Genomic DNA, 23,757 nt, shown 5'->3' on the forward strand with positions numbered 1-23,757 from the left:
TTGCCTGGACGCTAATGAAATAACGCAGTTTGGTTTTTATTGGTATAACTGGCAGATGACATTCATCAAAAATGTTTGACAGTTTTTCATTTTTTAAGTCTTACCTACATGTTTATTTGCAAATACACTCATCAGCTCAAACATTGACTATCCTGTTTGTTTCTGATTAACCATGCTATCTCGGTTGACCGGAAACAGGAGGGTGGTATCGAGATTGTTCTCATGACTATCACTGGGTGCTGACATCACTACTGAACATGTCTCGAACCAGATAATGCCCTACACAGTAGGGCTTGATGGATCTGGAATTTTCCAGTAAGACGATGTTAGCCTTGTGCCCAATGGCACAAGGGTTTCATTCATGTGGCATGCATCAGCGCCTTACTTAGTCGCTGACCTCCGGACGGTAATATGTTGGTCCAGGATATCTTAGGACACCTTCCGTGTATAGTGGAGTCAGTGACGAGTGCAAGCGGCTATCATAGCTATAGAAGGCCAATCACACTACTGGGCTGGTGGTTATAATATTTTGGTTCATTAGTAGAAAAATGATTATGCTGTAATAATATAATGAAAAAAATATGAAGAAAAGACGAGATCTTATTTAATTGCATTGAACAAAAATAGACCGTTCTTGTTTGGTGAGTTGTTTTTAATATTCTCTGTGTGTGTTCAGTTGAGCCTTGGTCCAAAAGAAGTTCTGATTCTTCGAGTTAATATGAATGAACTCGAAGATTCTGTATTATTAATTAGAATTATGTATTATTAATATGGCATCAGTAGTTGACAAATTAATTTGAATAATGATCTGGTTCGAGAATTTATCATAGTCAAGCAGAAGCTGTTTGATATAAGTGAAAATAGTTCGAATATCATCACAAACTTTTTCAGCTCGCTCTTCAACAAATGCCAATGATAAATTCAAGAATTAAAACGTTTAAATCACAGAATCCATGTTTAATGAACCGAGACGTTTTTATATTAGATTTTTACTGTTTGCCCTTCTAATAATTATTTCAGTTGGAAAACAAATGGTTAAAATATTTATAGAAGGAATGACTTGGATTCTGTTTATTTTCCCACACTTCTTGCTAGTTGTGATTCTTCAATAGATTACTCTGTTGAATAAACCCGTTTACTTTGTTGTTAAATTTATTGAAGATCTTATTTTTCCGACTGGTAATTTGAATAATCAAGACACTTCACTGCATTACATAAATGGATATATTCGTGTTTGTTAGTTTTATGCAAAATCAGTTTTTCTCCACTAAATTAATATCACGAGTAACTTCTTAGATTCCTTTAGGCTCAACTGAGTACTATGTGGTTTCATATGGACAAGAAAACATTTTCTCTCACTAGAAATGAAACTTATTACAGATGGAGATTTATTTTATTACGAAGGTCTTTTTATGAGGGCATAACCTGTCACTATTGCTTAAACTTGATATCAGATATAAAAATAATAAATAGCATTTCAATTGACATAAATCACTGACAAATCAATAGGCTGTAATTCGTTTATTTTATTCAACTGTTCTTCACACACAGGATAATCTTATGTTATAAATTTAGACTGGATTAAAATAAGGCACATTCGCCTGAATATAAAATAAAAAGCGACTATCAGATAGCTAATCTTGACGATTCTGCGTTTTTCGAATACGCTTGTACTAAATTACGTCAGAGAATATTATTTGATGATCATCGTTCTACGATCAAAGTAGGATGTAAATTTATGTCTAAGATAAAAGGAAGACAGTTTGACTAGAAAATGGATAAATTGAGATTTGACTATGTTCAGTTGTCAATATGACTTTTTTTGAAATTATTCAAAAAAAGTTGAAGGTCACAGGCATAATCGTAATATAACTTTTATTCGTTTTGACCTTGGAAAGAGGCTACTAACTCATCAGGATATTTTCATCTCATAAATGTAACTAAATATACACAAGAGACATATGGAGCTTCCCTCTTCCACATGAGGTAGCTCCGTTAGGAATTCCTAGAGTTTCTAACCCACCGAAAAAAAACGGCGGTGGTTTAGAAATTCAAGGAACTCGCGTGTTCTTGTCTGTCCTGTGTATTCCATGGTCGGTTAATGATAAATTATTACTCCCTCTCCAAGAGACATCCTAAGGACTCCTCGGGATATTTCGAACTTCTTTAGTAATGTGTGATAAAGTGGAAAACAAAACTGCCTTTCCTGAGGGATGGGAAACCAGACTACACAAAATGCGCAGCTGTCTCAGTGAAAGAAGAGTTGCTAACGGAGGGATTCCTGTAAAGGCTAAGCTTCGTGCGGTGGGGGGTTGCTTCTGTGCAGTGAGTGATTTTTAAGTCTGGATTCAAGATGATATCAATTTGCAAGTAGAAATGTTATATTACGATTTGGCACAAGTGAACGCAATGTGTGTTGGTTTAGTTTTCGAAACTTCTTTGTCATTGGATGGACAAATCCTCTAACATGCAGTACATATATTCACTCCTTATACAGTTTTCATAACTTCAATGGGATAGCTGCTGTTAAGGTATTCCTTATATAGCAAGTTTTTATTGATATTCATCGACGTCGATGGAATGATTATCACAAGGATGATACTTATAATGGATTTTTAAGATGATTAAAATAGTTTACATCTTTTCGCTCTATTACCTCCCATTGTCATATTCCAGTACATATTAGAAATTGAACCGATTTGATATAAACTTCGTTGGTTAAAATCCCTCAAGGACGTTTGGGAAATTTCTTCTGGGGGGGGGGACACCATATACGGGGCGTTTCAAATTAAAGTACTCCTATTCAGAGCAATCCGCAAAGAAAGAGCCAAGTGACGAAATATCAGATCATGGTGAAGACAGTAAAGAAAATTAGTTCAAAAATTACCTATAGGGGAAATATGGCGCTTTGAGCGAGAAAAAATAGTGAATTTTGCATAAAGCCTAAGTCGTAAGGCGGTTTTAAACGAAGAAGCGAGACTATTTTTCTATGAAATTTGCCACCGCGTTCACCAGACTTTAAACCCTGTGACTCTCGGGTTACCTCGTATCGGAGCAAAGGTCTTCACCTGGCAGATTTGAAAGACAAAATCGCACATCATGTGCGAAACCTTTTGACAGATCAGTTGGGTTTCGCTGTAGACAATGTTGTGTGTCAGTCGTTGGCCACCAAATTCATTGATCATCGGGATCTCCTTGTAGCATGTCAGCTTTATGCGATGTTTTTTTGTTATGAAATGAGCGAATAACTTCGTTTGTCATGGACTTTGGGAAATTATTCATTTACCACCCGGTTCACATTCATGTAATTTTTTTCTGCTTACAGCGCCATATTTCCCCTATTGGTCATTCTTGAACATGATACCCACAAAGTATGAGGGTATTTCGTCTGGTTATTTGTACAAATTGCTCTAAATGTTGTAATTTAAAATATGAAGAGAATTTCTGTTGCTCTTTCATCCGTATTATACAAATGCAGGAAGTTTTACCTGAAACATATTCATAAGTAGGTGCATTTTTATGTTCAATACCTGCTGGGAATATTTATCATTTCTTCTACAATACGATAAAATAGAAGAAATGATAATATTCCCAGCAGGTAGTGAACATAAAAATGCACCTACTAACCGAGATCGATTTCTTTTCGAGCCATGTTTTGTATTGATAAGTTTCTTGTCGATTATTGTAGAAAATTCAGCAGTTAATGACCCCAACATGTATGCTTCTTTAAAAACATTTACCGGAAAAAAAGGGTAATAATTAACGAACAATTGCTATACGTCTAACAGTGAAATTAAACCTAAGTCACGCCAAACATCAGCCCTCGTGCTAAACAATTGACTTCGCTCGTGTTACAATTTTATTAGCCAATTAACTAAATCGTGCAGCTACCAAAACGTAACGATCATTACTTATATATAAGCTTCAATGTTCAATTCAATCAAATATTTCGCAATACCGAACTCTCTCTGGAAATACATCATCAGAAGCACCTTTTACAACGTTGTTATCTTAGTGTAAGTCATTCAGAAGATTAAGTTATTACAGTGGACTTTAGCATTCTGCTACGTCATTAAAGAATTGGTAGAAGATGCTACGCCGAGTCCATTATTACCTGGGATTACTGTGAAAATAATCTGTTTAATTGTAGTTTCGGAAATAGGATATTAAAAGTCACACAGTTGCAAGCGAGTGCCATTTAAACAAAAGAACAAAGGTGCACAAAAACACGTCGATTAACGCATATCTAATAGCGATTTGCTGCTTAATTCCTATTAGAGAAAACGGTACTCGGCTATATACCATTAAGAATGAATCAAATACAATTGAATATGGTCTAAATTTTGTCAGGAATGATTCTATCAAAAGTTTAAAATTTATTTAGATATCAAAATTCTTGACAAATTTTGGACCGTGCATGGAAATACTTGATCCAAAACGTGACTTGTTGGATGAGTCCAGATCCATTGGCCTACGTCACAAAGTTCGCACTACATATCCAAGCATTCCGTGCGATCCCCTGGCTGTAATTCTCCTGATTTGCATCCCATCGAATATTTGTGGGATCATATGAAACTCAGTAACTGCCGATTCGACGCCATTGCCTTACTCAGTTGATAACCCACGGGACCGTATTCCGTATAGTTGGTCCAGAATAATTTCGGAACGCCTTCCTTGATCTAGTACAGTCAACTCCAAGACGGATGGAACTAGTTACCTCGGTCAAAGGAGGCCCAACACACCACTAATAAAACGATTATTCTGCAATACTAATTGTTTTCCAGTGAACTAAAACAGGCCTTGTTTGAATAGGATAATTTTAATATTTTCTCTATTCAGTTGTGTCGTGCTTCATGTGTGTAATATAAGTTGTCCTGATTCTTCGAGTTATATGAAACTGTGGCGTGCTCGATACGGATGAACTTATAGATTCATATATATGAGACCATCCGGGGGAAAGCAGTGATAGATTGATAAATGAATTTAATAATCTGGTTCGAGAATTTATCACAGTCAAGTCGAATTATTACTATCATTTATGTGGGTACTCCATGGAGTTGAAATACTCTTCGTCGGTGACCCACTCTATTCATTAACACTATCTATCATACATCTCAAATCTATTCACTGTTGTGGCGCTCACAACCACCTCTGACAACCCATTCACCACTCTCCAAGAAAATAACGTAGTCCGCTTCCAAGTGTGACCCCCTTGTTTTTTCTCTACTCTCCATGTATTGAAATTTTCTTCTATGTGAATCATACAGTATCCCTTTAGCAACCCACATGTCCTCAATCTATTCTATCTTCATAGGGGATTCCACAGCTGTCACCAGCTTGGTCATTCGTCTCTGAATCTTTTTCACAATCTACCGATCCCCAAGAAACGCAGGTGATCAAATCTGTGCACGGCAGTCAACATGGCCAAATATTTTTCTTGTAAAGAATAATAATAATAATAACAACCACGCTATCTTTACTTGTCAGCGTGCCCTTCAACATCCAAGTAATCACTTGTGCTATTTTGCTAACCCTTGTAATATTACATCTGAATTTCTAATCATCCTCTCATCAATTTCCTGTAAACTAGGACCATCAATATGATACCAAGTGTCTTACATTTTAGAACATTGAATTGGCAACCATTGTCAGTTTATTTAAATCGTCGTGTAAGATATCTGCATCACCTTTATCAACTATTTCTCTGTCTAGTTTTGCATCATGAGAAAATATTTCAGTTAAAGGTGCTCCTTCAAATCTGCTATATCATTAATATACAAATTAAAGAGTATCGGTCCTAGAGCCCATTCGCATTGATTCCACTCCACCATACACCACTCTCTGATGTCTATCAGCCACCTCCCCCACATCCTTTCCCATTTGCTCTACGTAATAGTTTTCCATGCGGTATTCTGTCAAATGCCTTTACAAAGTCCAGCAATATCATGATGTAGCTATTCCCTTTATCCAGTTCTCCTGTCCCCTTATTATAAAATGTGAATAAATTACGGAAGCAAGACCTATCTTTCACAAAGACATGCTGCCCTCTATAGCGTATATATATTCCAGAATTTTACTTTTAACCACTACTCCAGATACTAATTGGTCTATAATTTGCTACTTATGTCTTGGAGCCACATCTATGCGAAGGAACTATCCATCTTATCCTCTTTCCACTCCCTTGAAACCTTGCCAGAGCCGAGAGTTTAAACAAGCATTGCCTATTTAAACTCGCAGCACACGAGCAGATATACCGTCCAAGCAGCCCACTGCTGTATTCACACAGTTATTTTTCGATATAACTGAGTTTCCTCAATTCTCATATCAGTCTGTTACCTCAGTAACTGGATGATAAAAACCCTTTCAAAGTGATCACTTAGTAACAACTATTTCTTCTGCTTCTGTAACTTTCCTACCATCAGCACTGAATAAAGTTATCTTTCCATAATCATTCTTACTTGCTACGTAGTGTAAAAACTCTTTTGGATTTACTTTGGCCTGCTTAGCTAATTTTCTCTCGAAATCTAATTTAGTCTTCCTTATCATACTAGTTACCTTTCTTACGTGCGCTTTATATTGTTCATGAGCATGCTGATAACCTTTGTTTATCTTCCTTTCACACTGCTATCTGTTTTACGGCTCCAGCTTCATATTGCTACTCATCCACTTAATCTCTATTAGGTTTATCTTACTGATCCTCTCATATACTTTGATACCACTTTCAAAGAATCTTTGACCACTTCCATAATCGCCAGCTTTTTAGTTCCGCAAAAACCCTTTCTTGACTGAAATATCCACATGTTGAGTTTCCACATGAATATATTGGGATATAAATTAAAGTTACAACTGCCAGAATATTATTAAACTTTTTCAGTCTTATTTAGTTTCTTTTTCAGTTCTTTAACAAATGTCAACCATAAATCAACCATTAAAATAATTTAATATCAGAATGCCTGTTTCTAGTGAAGAAAGGTGTCTTTAAATATTGCATATTTATTTTTCGATGTCTTAATAATTAATAAAGAAGGAAATGACAAGCACATTTCTACACAGTACTTTTTTGACTTTTTATCAACTGTGATCCAGAAGCGCAATCTATTGAAGAACAAATCTGTTTACTTTGTCATATTTAGTTGAAATTTTTATTTTGCCAACACGCAATGTAAATAATCAAGACACACTTCACTAACTGCATTAAATGAACAAATTCGTATTTGTTATTTTAATATCTAAATTCGTTTTTCTCCACTAATACCAAGAATGACTTCGAATTTCCTCAGGCTTTACAGATTTTTACGTGGCGCGGCCAATTGAACAATGACAAATTTTATGTCACTAGAATTCACGTGCAGATAGAATAAAAATAGAAAAATAAACTGAATAAAAGAATACCGAATCTCCTATCTTTAATTTCACCTTCAGGATGAATTTTTATCTGCATTTGAGAACTCTTGAATGTTTTATTTCGATACAAATATCTACCGAAACTAGATTTTCATTTCTCTAACCTGTCGCATTTAATTGAAGCAGTTGGGCAATGAATTATTCGGCTGATATTAAAAATAATGGAATTGTCATGCGAAAAGTTACGTTGGCCATGACTAAATCTCTCGATTTGAAGTACATAAAATCATTGGAAAAACAGCCTTGAAATCTCTTGATCGTCTTGTCTTTTTTTTCCCCTAATTGGATTCAACGCTTCGAATTTGGGAACCAAGCTTTTGAATAAACGGAGTGGAGAGATAATGATGAAGTTAGAACCAGCTAGGATTGTAGTCCAAATTGATTATTGTATAAAGAGCAGTCAGTAACTCGATAAAGTAATTGACTTCACTGTATTCGTCAGTGATATTTGTAACCTTGTTGATTTATGGCTAACAAATTCTGCTGCAGATCTTTATTTGAAGATGTTTTCACAAAAGAATAAAGTGGGCTCCGAGCTCAGCACATCCATCACTAAATGCTTTGTAGTTCTTTATTGTTTAGCTAATATCATCAGGCTAGTGGACTGTGTTTGCTTTTACACGTATGAAAAAGCTGTTTTTTTTATGGGAACAAAAACTGTCACCTTTTTCCGAAATTTCGCATCGGAAGTAAACATGATAAATATTGAAAGACTTAAGTTGGGGTGACCCTCTTAATACACGCGGTAGTTTGTTAATTATACTCATCTGTGTTTCACAAACAGGGCAATCTTAAGTTTTATATTTATATACGATTAAAATAAGAAAAAACATTCAACACTTAATTAGGTCAAAGGATGTTTTTTTGGTGGAGATTTAAATCTATCAACTAACCAAATGTTCACGCTGTTTGATAGTTTTTTTTTAGCTTTCCTGAACTATTACTTTATTTCATTCAAATGCCTGTTTTAAATGCGGCCATTATTACATAATTACATGCTATAAAGAACTGCAGCCTTTACCCCGAGCGAGTGTTAGTACTTCACTAAAACGATTAATGTTAGTAATTTATTTAGCTAACACAACGTCCGTGATTAACCCCAATTATGAGTACGTCATTTGGATTTGCTGTTTTGGAGACTACAGCAGCGCACTCTAGCGATAGTTAAAGAATAATAAGAGCAGCTGCATGTTTTGCTTCGGAGTCGCTATCCTATTTCATTCACTCTATGATGATGATGCTTAGGTCTATGTACTACAATCGGTCTCCTTCCAATCTACAGAAAGCTTCAAATCGAATTCGCTTATTTATTTTTATTTTTTAATTAGAACCACAACAACAAAAAAAAAGACAATTCTGTTTTTGTCTCTAGAGCCAATCATATTTAGACGAGTCAAGGAATTTATTTTGAATAATTTCAAATAGTGTATATTAATATATAGAGGTGCTACGTCACGGAAATCTTTTTAAGTGATCTAAGTCCTACTTAGATTTTAGTTCAAAACCTCAAAATTCTTAAGAAGCGGAGTTTTAAACTATTAAGACAGAGGTATTCCCTTCTTTCATTCATCTTGAGTAGTAGTAGAACTTATTGAATTTGTGTCTTTGGATAAATTATAGGGAAAAGGAAATAAGGGAAGATTTCCATGCTAGAGTGACGTGTGATAATAAGACTAATTTGTATACTCAGGTAATTCCATTTTACTTTGATTTCCACAGCGCCGAAGAAAGTAAAAGTTCTTATAAAACTTCGAAGTAACTCGATTCATAAAGAACTGTACTAATGATCTAACTTCAGAATTAAACTATAATTTGCCAGGAAGATGGTTTCCTTTGATTTATTTAATAATGTATCGCCGTAAAGAAATCTTTAACCGCAGACAGAAACAAGTCTGTTATTATGGTCGCGGTTTTGTTACTCATCAGATTTCGGAGGAGTCTTTTCGTCATACTGTGGTTGAGGGATGAACTACGACGTGTAGCTATTAAATAAGGAGACAAGGTGCGCTGTGAATCGTGTACTGGTAGCAGTGGGATGCGCTTGCGCCGTGAATGACCTTGAAGATTCTAGAAGCAGGTGACATAAGCATTGTTCGCTGTCGCTCGTAGTTAGTCTGTAGGCAGTTATAAAAGAAACACGTGTGAAGTCGCTTTGCCGGAATAATGTCTAACGTGGTAATGGGTACCAGAGGGTCAGACGGTTAACCAACATTATTATCTTGAGGTTCTGGCCAAGCTGAGAGAACGAGGGAGGAAGAAGAGACCCGATCTGTGGAAGAACAACGCTTGGATTCTCCATCGGGGCAATGCTCCATCTTATCCATCTTCTTATCTGGCTGATAAGAAGATATCCGTCTTGGACCAACCACCTTACTCGCCGGACTTAGCTCCATGCGACTTTTACCTTTTTCCAAAATTGAAATCCGCATTGAAGGGCACCCATTTTCAGTCAGTGGATGAGGTCAAGGAGAAAACGGCAGCGCTAGTGAAGCAGATAACATCTGATGACTTGCAGCACTGCTTCCAACAATGGAAAATTCATTTGCAACGGTGTATAGATAGAGGAGGGGAGTATGTTGAAGGGGATATCAATTAAGTTGTACAATTGTAATAATAAACCACATTTTTGCAACCAGTCTCGTTATTTAACCTCGTATATACACGACTTCAATCACAATAAAATATCAACTGAAGCGACATTTTCTAATTCTTTCATAGGATCATGAAAACAGGAAAAATATTAGTAATAGATATAGTTTTCGTTCGTTCTCTCGAATAAAAATAACATCCTTCTCTGATTAGATCGATATTTCATATTGGAAAAGTGGCAGCAGCTGACATATGTGGAATAATTGATATATTTCCATTGTTGCAGTGCGAACTATAAGACTCGCACCCTCCCGCTCAGCTTCTCCCGTGCAGAATTGCTCCCCGGGAAACTGATTAAAAAATAGTAGCAACATTATTGCATACCAATGTCTTCGGGTTTCTAACTCGGGAAGATCAAATTAAAATACTTTTCGTGATGGGACTAATACTTTTGGTTTGCTGATTTATTAAGGGAGACAGACAAGTTATTCATGCAGGAGGAATAAGGATTTCAGCTTTTCGGAGCACTCAAGGGAGAAACCAAACATTTTGGCGTGGCGAGTAAACACAAGTGCTCTCCCGCTTTCAGACGCTACTAGTTGCACAGTTTGAATATCGATTTAAACTGAATTGGAGTCATCATGGCAACACCCACTAGCTCGTTAACACCACAGATCTAAGACGGAGAGAGATGCTTCTATCTATAATGACCAAATATCCAAGTATTGTCTAACATATTAACCAATTTCGATTAACTCAGATTAGTTTAAAACTTTGAAATAAGTTATGTCATAGTTTATGTATCTAATCTTAGTAAATATTCGCTGTCTGATAGTTTTATCATATTTCATATTAGGAAGAGAAATATGTTAAAGACACCAAGTAAATTTATAAACTTGGTTTTAAACCTTTTTCCCAAATAAGAAAACAAGTCAAGTTTGCGCGTTAAGTATTTTCAGGTCTGAGGCAGCTCGTGGTAAAGGTGGAATAAGCTCTGATCACTATCCTTAGTATCTACCATAATGCAAAGCACATCTCCTTGTGGACATGTATGATGCTATGCATTAAGGGAAGGGCCACTGCCCAGACCGGTTTCGACCTTTATTGAGGTCTCGTCAGTGGGAGCCAGACCCAGAGGAGGTGATACCAAGGTTGAAGTAATGCATAATTTTTATTTAATTAGGTCAAAGCACCTTGTGGCAACTTGTATAGGTAAAATTTATAAGTTCTGTATTACTTTAACCTTGGTATCACCACTTCAGGATCTGGTTCCCACTGATGAGACCTCAATAAAGGTCGAAACCGGTCTGGGCAGTGGCCCTTCCCTTAATGCATAGCATTATACATGTCCACAAGGAGATGTGCTTTGCATTATGGGAGATACTAAGGAAAGTGATCAGAGCTTATTCCACCTTTACCACGAGCTGCGTCAGACCTGAAAATACTTCACGCGCAAACTTGACTTACCTGCTTGTTTGCTTACTTGGTAAAAAGGATTAAAACCAAGTTTATAAAATTACTTGGTATCTTTAACGTATAGTATACCCAAGGTAAAAAACTTTCTACATATAAATATATGCACCGGAATGTCCATTAATTAACGAGATTTTTTACGGCTATACTGTAAAATAATATACTGTAAATAGTATATTATTTAACCGTTAGAGTGTGCTCTTTCCAACGAGCACGTGATAGTTTTTATTAGTTCTTGCAATGGTTTATTGTAAAGGTCGGCATATTCTCCCAAAAAACATTTAATAATCTTAAAACATGGTAGAGGGATGACTGCCTATTGGAGACGATCCACGACCAGGAAAGTAGCGTGTTTCTGTTCGGACTGATGCAAACGTGGAAGAAGGTTGTAAAAAAAAAAGTAAGGTGTCACATAACGGATGAATTATCGCATGAGACGATAGCTGACTGTTGCTCCATGACAATGCGTCTGCACATTTTGCGGTAAACAGTTTCTCTCTTCCAAATCCAGTGCTCGAACACCTGCCGAATTGTTTCAGAAATATTAAGCGAAATTCAAAGGAATGTGGTTTTACTCAGTGGATGTCGTCCAGAAGAGTGTGACCACCAAGCTCAACGCTAAATCTTTAGTGGCCTAAGCGGTGTTTCAAAAATTTCTGTGAACGATATAGATGTTGTATTCAGTTAATAGAATATTGCATCGAAAAAAAAAAATTCATCTTCCTGTAATTGCTTTTTATTCTTATACGAATTTCATGCCATTATTTTTCATTCCCTTCAGTGGTCCTAACAGACACTAAAAGTACCCACGACTTCCCACTATTCTTGGACCTCACAACCGTAACTCAAGGATAAGGTGGTTAGCCTTATGCCTTCCGGTGTGTCCTATGTCTGTAGATGTGTGTGTTCACGGGGATGAAAAAACCCTACCTCCACATGAGACATTTGAAAAAGAATTTAAAAAAAGAGAGCTACATGGAAAGAAAAAAAAAACAGAAGTAACTTTCAAAAAATACAAGGTAATTAGGCTAGTTTCATTAAGCTAGTTGTGCTTTAAGTTTCATCAGTTCATCAATCCGGTCACGTCACAGAGTTGGGACTTTTGTTCACGCGCGTGATATTGCATGAAAAGCGTTTGAAATAAGCAGAAAACGAACACGCTTTTCCTCTTGACGCGCCAGATTTTCGGGGCAAACTTGCTAAAGAAACAAGGTCATAATCGATCATCGTGTAATGAGAGGATCATCTGTTCTCCTATCAAGAAAACCAATTAATGAACGAGCGTTGGATTACAATCGAGTGCGAAACTTTGTTTCGGTATAAAAGGGTAAACCGCGTGTGTTTTTTTAAGGACATGTCTCGATGAAGACTTAAAGAACAGTACTGACAGTTGAAGACGTCTGTAAGAAAACATTTTAAATTTATAATCACGTATATTATCACAAACTCGCGCGTAATTTTGTTCTTTGACTACAGTGGTTTCAACTAAATCATTTATACATCGGGGAAACCTTCATGCAACAGTAATTAACATTTCGACTTTCCTTAAAGCAGATTAAAGTGAGCTCCAGCATTAATTGATTCTAATTACAGTAGCTTTCAAACTAGTGTGTGAATAATGTCGTTTTAATCTTCAATCTCAAAGGCATGCGACAGATAGATCGCATCTGAAATAATGTACACAAATTACGTTTGCGGAGAATATTCGAAAATTCATTTACAAGGGCTTCGCTCTTGTGAGAACTCGCCGAAATAGTCGGCGAGTTCTTGATAGGTTTCAATCGATGTCATTGAACCTGTTCATTTCTACTGCGATGATGGTGTCCATGGCTTAGTGCTGTGTCAACTTTCAGGTAGTATGAATGGAATTAAACACATCTGATTCTAGAACGATATTCTCGTCTCGTTATTCAAAGGTGACATTGAACTGTATGGCAGTTCTCTTTGAATAGCAAATGCGTTTAACGAAAAACACTGAAGTTTTACGAGTGAATAATGAAATCATACTGGCTTTGATAATAACGACCGCAGGTAAGTGTCGTGGTTTGTTTAACACGGCAAGTGTATTTTATTTCACATATTTACGATTTCTGTGTATAATAATTTTAGACTCGAACACAGCTACTGAATATTTATTTATTATTATTATTATTATTTTATTTATTTTTGCCTAGTACGAAACATTTTCAAAGGTCACTTCAGACCTTCAAGAAGCGGATCGCTAGTCTCACACTGGACGATGAAATTAGTTTTCCTCCTAAGGACAATCATGAACATCCATGTTTATGGCGGGATTCGGACCTGCACGTTAGCCACATATGTCGGCATTGATCAGGAATTCTCATATTTTCCGTGATGTGACTCATGCGTTTCTTTTGAACTACGAAGTTTTTCGCAATATCGTCACCAATACTTGCGTTTTTTTTTTTTTTTTTTTTGGCTTCCCCCTTCCCTTAACTAAAATAACTACGTGCTTTTCAGTACTTTCTTTTTGGGTATTTCCATTTGGATGGAAAGATCTGCATTTCAACTCCATCCGTAAGTGAGAAACCTTTTAATAAAGGTGGTTCAACCGAAGGCGAGTTACGAAATCGGATTTTGCTTTCCCGCAAAACGGGCAAGCAAACCTGTTGAAGAACATGCGCAGTTAGCATATCTAATCCACTGTTCTAATAATCTTAGTTGCTACGGCCGTAAAGCAATCTGTGAATTGGCTAGAAGCTTAATCTAGCACAAAATTAGCACTACGTTCAGGATATTTCTCGTTTCTGCCAAAAAAAAAAAAAAAAAAAAAAAATTGTTCCATGTAGTCTGCATCAGTTCTGCAAGATGGCATTCAGAGAGATGGAAACAAATATTTACATAACATGCAATAAAACAGAAGAGTCGGTTTGTTTTGAATTAGACATTTGTAAACGGTTCATGCACCAATCATATCGTCTTTAAACATAATATTGGGAATTTACTTGGCTTCGTTTGTGACGCAGGTTTTATTAGTTTCAAAAAGTCTGATTTAGTCAGCATTATATTTTATTATTTAGCGTGAAATAATGGTGTATGCAAAAAACGCAAGATTTAGCCTGCGTTCTGCTGAATAGTTAATCGTTTAACTTATGTTACGTAAATTGCTTATGGTTCCGGAATGCAAACGTGTAATTTGTTTATAATTTCTCATAGAAAAGAAGTTATACAATTTTCACTATCAAAAATTGACAAGCGTGAATTGCAAGGCAATTATGAATACGATGAATACTGGCTTACAGTTGAGTGATCTGGAATTTTATATTACTCTTGGTCACTACAAAGCACAGTGTAATACAATTCTATAGTGTATAAACTCTGATCATAGAAGCCATCTAGAACTTTCTATTAATTTCGAAATGTATGGGCAAACAGACTTTTACTTTGAAGTCCAGTAAAGGCAGGATTTAAGCGATGTGAAAAAAGTAGCGTTATTAGGTAAAGAGCAAATTTTTTAAACTAAAATTGGGAGTTTGTAGTACCCCCAAAAAAATAATGATCTTTGTTGACACTTTTCAAAATATTTTAGTCTTATAAATATTTGTGGATACATAATAGATGGTTTCATATTTTTGTCGGCAGGTGGCAACACGGTACTGATTATTATAGTATGGCGTGAAATTTCCGTGGTTCTAGAATGTTATGCTTAGTGTCGCATGTCTGCCATTGACGGATGTATGATGACATTGATGCTGGATCTTCTTTTTTTTTTTTTTTTTTTTTTTTTTTTTTTTTTAATAACCTGTTAGCGTATCTAATCTTCAACCGACAGGTTGTGGGTTCTAATCTCACTTTAGGCATGAACGTATACATGCTGAAGGTGGGAGATGCTAAAATGCGATAAACTTAAAGAAAGCACACTGCAAATATAATACATGATGGTTTATTTATTTTCAGTTACAATCTAGAAATTATTGAACGAAGAAAAAACCACTAAACCAATACTATACTGACATCGGAGGTCGCGGTATCTCTCGGATACAATTTACTATCAAATATCACAAATTTTTACATAACACGTGTTAAACCAAAACTGATGCATAAACAGTGTGGAATATCACTCGTAATATACGCATGCGCAGCTACTCATGACCTCCAAGCTATACACTGGATATGTGTAAGAATATTTATATAAACAATTTGCATGTATCTGTCAGATAAGCTGCGACCTCCGCAGGGTTAAGAAAAGTTATTTGTTTGATTCATAAAGTAGAGGACCGAATTATTTAACCATTAGGCTTAGCAATAGTACTACAGGTTTATGACTTTTCATTGCCAGGATATACCTGCATAGTGATTTACAACAAATAGCATGCAAAAATATATGCTGGGAGAGGTAGACAACTGAATGGTTGCGATAGTTTAAAGAGTAGGAAATCGTCAGCGCTGCTATGATTGTAAAGCAACATAGAAAAATGAATAGTCTATTACCTGGAATGTTTTCTATTATCTGATATAAATGCTGTAAAAAAAAAAGCTAAATTGTGAGGCATATACCATTAATAGACGATAGATGGAGCCACTAACGTTTTATGCAGTGTTCATGGAAGCTTCATAATTTCATCGAAGCCATTTTCGTGCCTCCCAAGAAAGCAATTATGCAGTTCCTTCTTAGCAGGCTTTCGACTGTATTATTTGAATACCGTGCACTTTTCTCTTCACTTAACTTCTAGTTTCGGGCCATAAGTTTGCTTTCTCCCATAGGAGAAATATATTAGAAGTTATTTATCAGCACATTAAGGGTAATTTCTCATGGCAGTCATTTCGCAATGCCATTCTTGGCCTGATAATGCTGGATAGAATAATTTAAGTTAGGCTAAAAACATATCCGGGATGTAAAGCGGAAATTTCAAGATTAACAGAGGACAGTTCCGTTATACTAGGGGTGTAAATATAAACATGGTTATCACCGTCATTATCCTAGTCACCTGTAAAGCAGCACACTACTCATTTTCATACTATAAAATGGCATGATTCATCAGCATTTAAAAATATGGAATTATATTAATTTGGCAAACATTGTACGTGAGAAGGAACGTTGGAATTTTAATTACTAAAAGGAATATAAATGGAAAATTAACTGCAAAAGTGCATAATACAAGAATTAAATTAATTTATTGCTGTTTTGATGCTGACCCAGAAACAATACATACTCAGCGCGTATTATCATTTTTTTAAAAAAGGTATTATAACATTTCTTCGTACATCAATATGAATATTTAAATTTTAGCATTTCTACCATTTTCTGCTTTCCTTATGGTAATAGCAAACACTCATATAATTATGTAATTACGGCAATGCTTCAACAAACAAAACTCAAGATTGCTTTCACTGAATTCGTCATTATTACCAAAGTCCGTGCTGTGTCATCTCATGGATAATATATGTCAGCTACTGCTATCTTATTTAACGACAGTTAACTTCTAATGTTCATCTATAGCACTACATTCCATCTATTATTCTACTAATAGCACTTTTTTGATAGCAGAAAAGAGGATTATAAAAATCCACAGAAATTTATGGCCAGGCCCATCCTGAAACTTTATCTGTACAGGTGGCAGCCTTTATTATATATGTTACAGGCAAAGTGTTAAATTAGGCATTCTATAGAATGCCAAAATACGAGCATGTGTTTCAGTAATACATGCTCGTAATATACTCGTAACGATACGCACGCGCAGCTACTCATTACCTTCAACCTAAAAGAATATTCATCGTAGCAATTAGCATGTATATGTCAAAACAGATACGACCTCCCAAGTGTTAATGTCACCATGTGAGTCACGTGACTATCTACGCTCGCTTCAAACAGAGTCAGGACTGCACAAATAATGGCCGAGCAAGCTACATTGTCTGGGCAGGAATTATGGCATGTTAACATGGAACGATGATTCTACGAACTATCTAAACTTCGAGCCCATGCTGCTAACAACTGCGTTTTTTAATCGATACTACCTACCAAAAGTTAGTGAACGATGTGAAAAATGCTAAGATGGCTTCTAAGAAGATACCACGTGACTTTTGACTACTGAATCGCTATGACGTGATGGTCGTAGAAAACAAAAGTAAGTTGATTTATTAAAAAAGGCGTCAGTGAAATCCATTTCTACGTCACAGATTCTGAGTTATTTAATGCACTTCATGAAGCTCATTTTTCCATGGAGGACGTGACAGAATGTTGAAAGAAATCTCACACAAGTACAAGACCATTACTCGTCATGGGATTGAACTGTACATTCACCTTTGTCAGCCGTGTCAGAAAAAACAAAAAAAAAAGTGTTAAAAAGTGTGTTGTAGTGAAGCCTATGATTTTTTCCGAGTTCAATTCCCGTTATGTTGTCAGGTCGATCTCATCGATTTTCAGTCACATCCTGACAGGGAATACAAGTTTATAATGGTATACCAAGATCATCTCACTAAGTTTGTGGTTCTCAAAGCTCTGACATCAAAGACAGCGGAAGAAGTGGCAGATAACCTCGTGGACATATTTACGTTACTTGGAGCACCATCGATTCTACAATCCGACAATGGTAGAGAATTTGCTAATAATGTGGTGAGAAGTCTAAAGGAGTACTGGCCGACTTTGAAGATCGTCCATGGCAAGCCTCGCCACTCAAAAAACCAAGTAAGTGTCGAAAGAGCTAATCAGGACATTGAAAATATGCTGTGTACGTGGATGCAAGATGAAAAACCTGACCGATGGAGTGAGGGACCACGTTTCGTACAACGTTTGAAGAACTGGTCATTTCATTCTGGGATTAAGAGAACACCATATGAAGCTCTCTTTGGCTGCAAAGCTAAAGTGGGTCTCACAACGTCTTCCTTACCCCAAGATGTTTTATAAGACATAGAGACTGAGGAGCAACTGTAAAAAATGACGGAAAACATCCAAACAATACAAGAAGAAACAGATCACCCTATCCAAGAGAAAGAGTCTATTGCACAAAACACAGACGAGACTGTAGTCCACGATGGTAGAAAGGAAAGTGGTGATGAATACATGCCTACTGAAGAGGCTTCCGGTTCTGCTACCTGCTGCGTTTGTTTGAAGGTAACCAGTGGTGCCCATACTTGCAGAAACTGTCACCGAAACGTTCATGCCACCTGTGGACATGAGAGTAAAGACGATGGAAGTGAGAAAATAGAAGGTGATGATGTTAATATTTTGTGTACTCTTTGCTTCAATATTGAGAATGCTGTCGAAGGTAAAATTCTATCTAAATTGAATCTGGAAATACAGGCCGAAAAAATGAAAAAATGGATTCCGACAAAAAATTTCCTCCTGCAGCTTTGGGGGACCACTGTGCGAGTTCCTATCCCAAACGTCGACAAGGGACGGGGAGACTCGCGCAATCTGCTGGCGGTTGTTATGAATGTGACAGACGATGGTTTTTACCGACTTGGAACTGCTGAAGGAATTTTAAACCAACTTTTTGCCAGATCACAATTCACTTTATGTCACAAGGACTTACTGAGAGTTGGAGACGTGCCTGATCACAAAATAGCTCTCCGGTCAGCCGCTTCCGCTCAGTCTACGGGTAGCTGCCAGGGATTGCAATTCGTGTAATTGCAAGACCAAGTGGTGAAATTTGAAGTGCTTTTGTATGAAAAAGGCAGTTACGTGCAATTCAAAATGCCATTCCAGTCTATCTTGTGGCAACAAATAGTTCAGCCTTTTTCTCTTTTTTGTAATTGTTCAAAATCTGTAATTTTATAATTTTTACATCTTTTCAATAAAAGCCTTTTTCATACTTTGCCGAAACAGCATTTGTCATTCTATATAATGCCTAGGTATTCTATACAATGCCTAGGGAAAGTATGTAAAAAAATAAAAAGAAAACAGACATTTCATACTTTGCCGGTAACATATACACTGCTTGGAAAGAACTCAACAGACACCTTAGTGTGAGGAACAGCCATGGCGCTCATCTTAATAAGATGTAGGACCTCCTTTCATTGCGATGACTGCAGGAATCGGGGATACTCTCCATAAGCGTACGATAGCGATCAATGGGAATTTTGGACTACCCTTTCTGCAGCCATGTAATAAGGTCATGGACTGTTTTGGGCGAACGTCTCAACCGACGCTCCAGTTCATCCCACAGATGTTCAAGAGGGTTAAGATCAGAGCTTTGTAGTGGCCAGTCAAGTGTGGTGACATTCATCTCCAAAACCCACAGTTACAGCAGCCTTATGGACACGGTGCATTGTCTTGCTGGACAATAGTCAGTTCTGTAGAAACTCCATTAATGACATAACTGAATGAAGTAGGAAGCATTGAATTGGTTAAAATGTTCAGATACCTCTCGAAGTTCAGTGTTCATGGCACCACAAACAGAGGTGAGGCCAAACCAGGAAAAAAAAAAAAAGAACCATACCATCACACCGCTGCTCCGAATTTCATAGCTGGGGTTTCGCACTCTGGTAAGAGCCATTCACCGGGCATCCGCCACACCCGAACCAGTCCATCCACTCGGTAGAGGGCGTAGCATGATTTGTCGCTCCATAACATTTCTTTCCAAGATTTCACTTACTGTACACGCTCTTTGCCACTGAAGACAACGCGTCATGCTAGTTTGGGTAATATGGGGATTGCATATTGCGGTCCTACCATGGAAACCCATGTTGTGAGCCTCAGTTCTGAATGTTCTGTGCAGATTCGTGTTCCAGTCAATGCCCGGAACTCTGCATTCAGTGTCAGCCGACGATGGCGGCTTTTACAAATTATTCTTCGTAGCATCGTGTAGTCACTTTCGGTGAGTTATCCACTGCGGTTTGACTCCCCGCGTTCCATTGGAGTATGGTATCACTGATTGGTGCCCTGGGATGAGCCAGTTGCCACCAATTTGTGAATAGATAAGCCTGAACATGGCATCCTATCACAACACCTCTCAATGACTGCAAGAAAGGACCTGACTCCGTCAGGTCTCTTCTTGCAGTCATTTTAACCGGACACAGTTGCATTGACTTGGTGGAATCATATTCCTCCAAATTGATACTCTCTACAAACACAACTCGTCACTTTAATAAGAATTTCTTTGCATATTTTATGCTTAGTTTTGCTTCTGATTATGGACTTGAGACACTATCTTTAGCTTTTCCTATTCTAGTAAACAGAGTACACCATATTATGGTGCTCCTTTCACAAACTAATCTCTGGCGATAACCTAAACAACAAAGCGAGCACGTCATGATTAAAGATGGCAGATATGCTTGCAATGTTGCGTCCTGCATTTCGCAATTTGTATAACAAGCGTTTGACCTTTCGGTAAAGTTGGGTTTAAATGCGAGATGCATCAAGTACTGGTTCTGAGGACAGCAAAGAATTATCAAAGAAGTATTGTACTCTTCCAGGAATCGATCCCAAGACACATTTCGGTCATTTTCTGAGATAAAACCATATTACTTTAGAAATGAATCCAACCAAAGAGTAGAAAGTAATGAACTGTTTTTGACTAAAATTCCTTTCAGAGGTGGATCAAAACGAAGTCATGCAAAAATTCTACTTATAAATATTTAACACTCAGCAGTGCATTTTCTGTGATCCTGAAATGAGTTTCTCACTCAAGGGCTTCAACATCGCGACCATCTTATTTTGTCGACTTACTTGAAGATTACTTTTTGTGTGAAAAACGCTTATCATCCGAAATTGCTTTCTAACTATAGCAAACCACACACGAAGAATTTTTTTCCCAAGAAATCTCATCTCTCTTTTTTATAACCTTTTATCGTTGATCCTTCTGAAGTGAGACAGATTAGATAAGGTGTTCGTGACTTTAGAATCTCTCTGTAGTCAATTTTTAGTGGACGTGTGTATGCGCGCGATATTTTTATGATACAAGTAACAGTTAAACATGTAAAAAACACGTTTATTGCCTTTAGTATCAGAGGCAATCAACCTGTATTTTTTTTCACGTAATAACAGTCATTGACTCGATGAAAATCTCCCTAGCCATATCAGTGAGGATGACCAGAAGCTTTTAAAGTGTTAAAATTTAATTTACGACAGAGTTTATCTTGAAACCTTTCAAAAACTCACTTTATCAGTTAATTTAGATTCGCTCAATAATTCCTAGTTTTGGAGTCTCTCAATGGTTATTAGCGTTGCATACAAACTCTTATTGTGACATCACAGTACTAATAAAGAGACATAACTGAACATTATTAAGGAAATATTGGTGGAATGTAAACTTTAAATTTTGCAGCCGAATTTTATTTACATACTGAACAGGTGTGAACAATGAATGCATTTACAACGGCTTTCAATATAGGATTTCCTTTGTGTGTGTATATATTGCGATAGTTCCAATGTCATTTGCAAGGGGGGGGGGGGGCACTTAGGGAGTTACACAATCCAGCGTACTGTTTTAATAAAACTTGCAAAGTTAAAAGTTTAATTTATCAAAATTAATGATTAAAAATAAAGTTGGTTTCTTTCCTTTTAAATTTTGATTCGATTTTAAATTCTATTTATTTCTTACTAGGAGCTTGTCCCTAATTTACTTAACTCACCATCGCGACTTCAGTGCTGTAAGTTCGCTCTATGACAGACTGCAGCATTTGTTATAAGCAATTTGTTGTAGAGCACCGCTGTCATAATGGCGAACGAAGCAAACAGTGACAAAGCCCCCTAGGAATGAATAAATAATCTAACAGAATAAAGACCTTAGTTTCGCGGATATCATAGATCTCCATCCTTTACAGGAGCTCTGCAATCAATTTTGAATGTTTTAACTTTTCAAGTTTAATTATTTGGCTACGAAATAAGGATGAGACTATAATATACTTTATTTATGTAAATAATTAGTTTCAAATACGTAGATAAAATTTCTGATGAATTACAATAGGAACTTGTAGTTTTTATTTAAATAATATATTGAGTTGTTTCGCACTATTTCTTTCTTCTTTGTATCCTCCCTGGTGGTGTTTTAATTTATTCTTGTTGTCCTTCATCTTATAGGTTTGCGATGTACGCAAGACATTAATGAAACTCCGCGGTTCGTATTTCTTACGGTAATTTCTTTCATGATCGTGCCTGCGTATAAATATCAGTTATGATTAGTTTTTTTAAGTCCAACTCTGTTTTTCATTATTTACGTTTTGTGTAATTTATAGGAAAGCATTTCCAGTTTCAGTAATTCATGACTTAAGCCGGGAGGTTCCTATATAAGAGAATGTGAACAGTACTTTTAGTATTTTCGGCACAGATGGCAAACATGACATTTTACTTGAAGTTTTCAGTTACATTTCCACTGCAAGACGCGTAGCATCAAACACTGGAACGCCTACGCTCTAAGAAACGCATTCTACAGTATATTTCTCGGTCTGTTTGAATAAACACGATGGCAAACAAGTTGTGGTCAACCCTCAAGGGTATAAGCGAAGTAAATAATTGCTTCTGGTATGAGAAATTGAAAGTTTTTGCGGAAACTCTCATTGCTCAATCAATAAAGCAAAGAGACTGCCTTCTAATTCCCCATCGTGTGTTGTTTGAGTGGATTGGGAATTTCATTTCTGTAAGTCATCTTGGCCTTATCACGCCAATATCGATAGTTGCAAAACTATCGATATTGGCGTGATAAGGCCAATATCTTTTCTCCACTGTAAAAGTACGGTGAAAGGTAGCTGAAAATTTGTTTCGTCAAATGGCCTTATTAAAATCCAGTAGAAATCATTTTCAATTTTTGTTAGGTAATTAAGTTATCTTTCCTCCATCGCATCTCTAAAACCGATCATAAATATTCAACTTCATCTGCGTGTTACATCCAGATTTTCTCTTCAAGCACGTAACATTTCTATGAACCCGAGTCAAGGAGATGCGGAAGCATTTGCTATTTGCAATGATTTTTGCCAAATAGTTCATAAGTCAACAGAATTCGGATCGAATCTAGCAAACAAGTCTTATGTCATCTTCTTTCTGCAACTGTAGGCCATTTCCCACGAGGGCGATCTCTATGTCTGAGAGGAGAAAGGGCAGAGGTACTTCAGCGTTCTGTTAATGCTGAAGTACCTCAGATATCTGCTTCTCCTAATTAATGACTATTTCATTAATTTTTTGCATAATTTATTTTTCATACTTGGAAGAAACAATAATGAAAGAAGTCACTACGGATCATACGTTTATATAATTTAAATTAGATAAATTTAAATAATTGTTATTGTATCTTAAATTGGAACAGCCAACGGGTATACGTATTAATTACCACTGAAAATTGCAAGAAACTGGAATAATTTTATCAAACTGGCAAACAAACTCTCTCCTCTATCAAA

The 23,757-nt window shown here is 36.6% G+C and overlaps 1 protein-coding gene and 1 pseudogene across 6 annotated transcripts in view; one reads left to right on the forward strand and one right to left on the reverse strand.

Annotated features, from left to right (window-relative positions):
- LOC150094337 (neuropeptide CCHamide-1 receptor-like) overlaps positions 1-23,757 on the reverse strand; it is a 262,883-nt gene that overhangs the window by 30,522 nt on the left and 208,604 nt on the right. The window lies entirely within an intron of this gene.
- LOC150094338 (KRAB domain-containing protein 2 pseudogene) lies at positions 17,882-18,331 on the forward strand (annotated as a pseudogene).

This window comes from Typopeltis vanoorti, chromosome 22 (assembly GCF_054136105.1).
Source record: "Typopeltis vanoorti isolate ZY-2024b chromosome 22, IOZ_Tvanoo_1.0, whole genome shotgun sequence".
NCBI classification, from domain to species: Eukaryota; Metazoa; Arthropoda; class Arachnida; order Uropygi; family Thelyphonidae; genus Typopeltis; species Typopeltis vanoorti.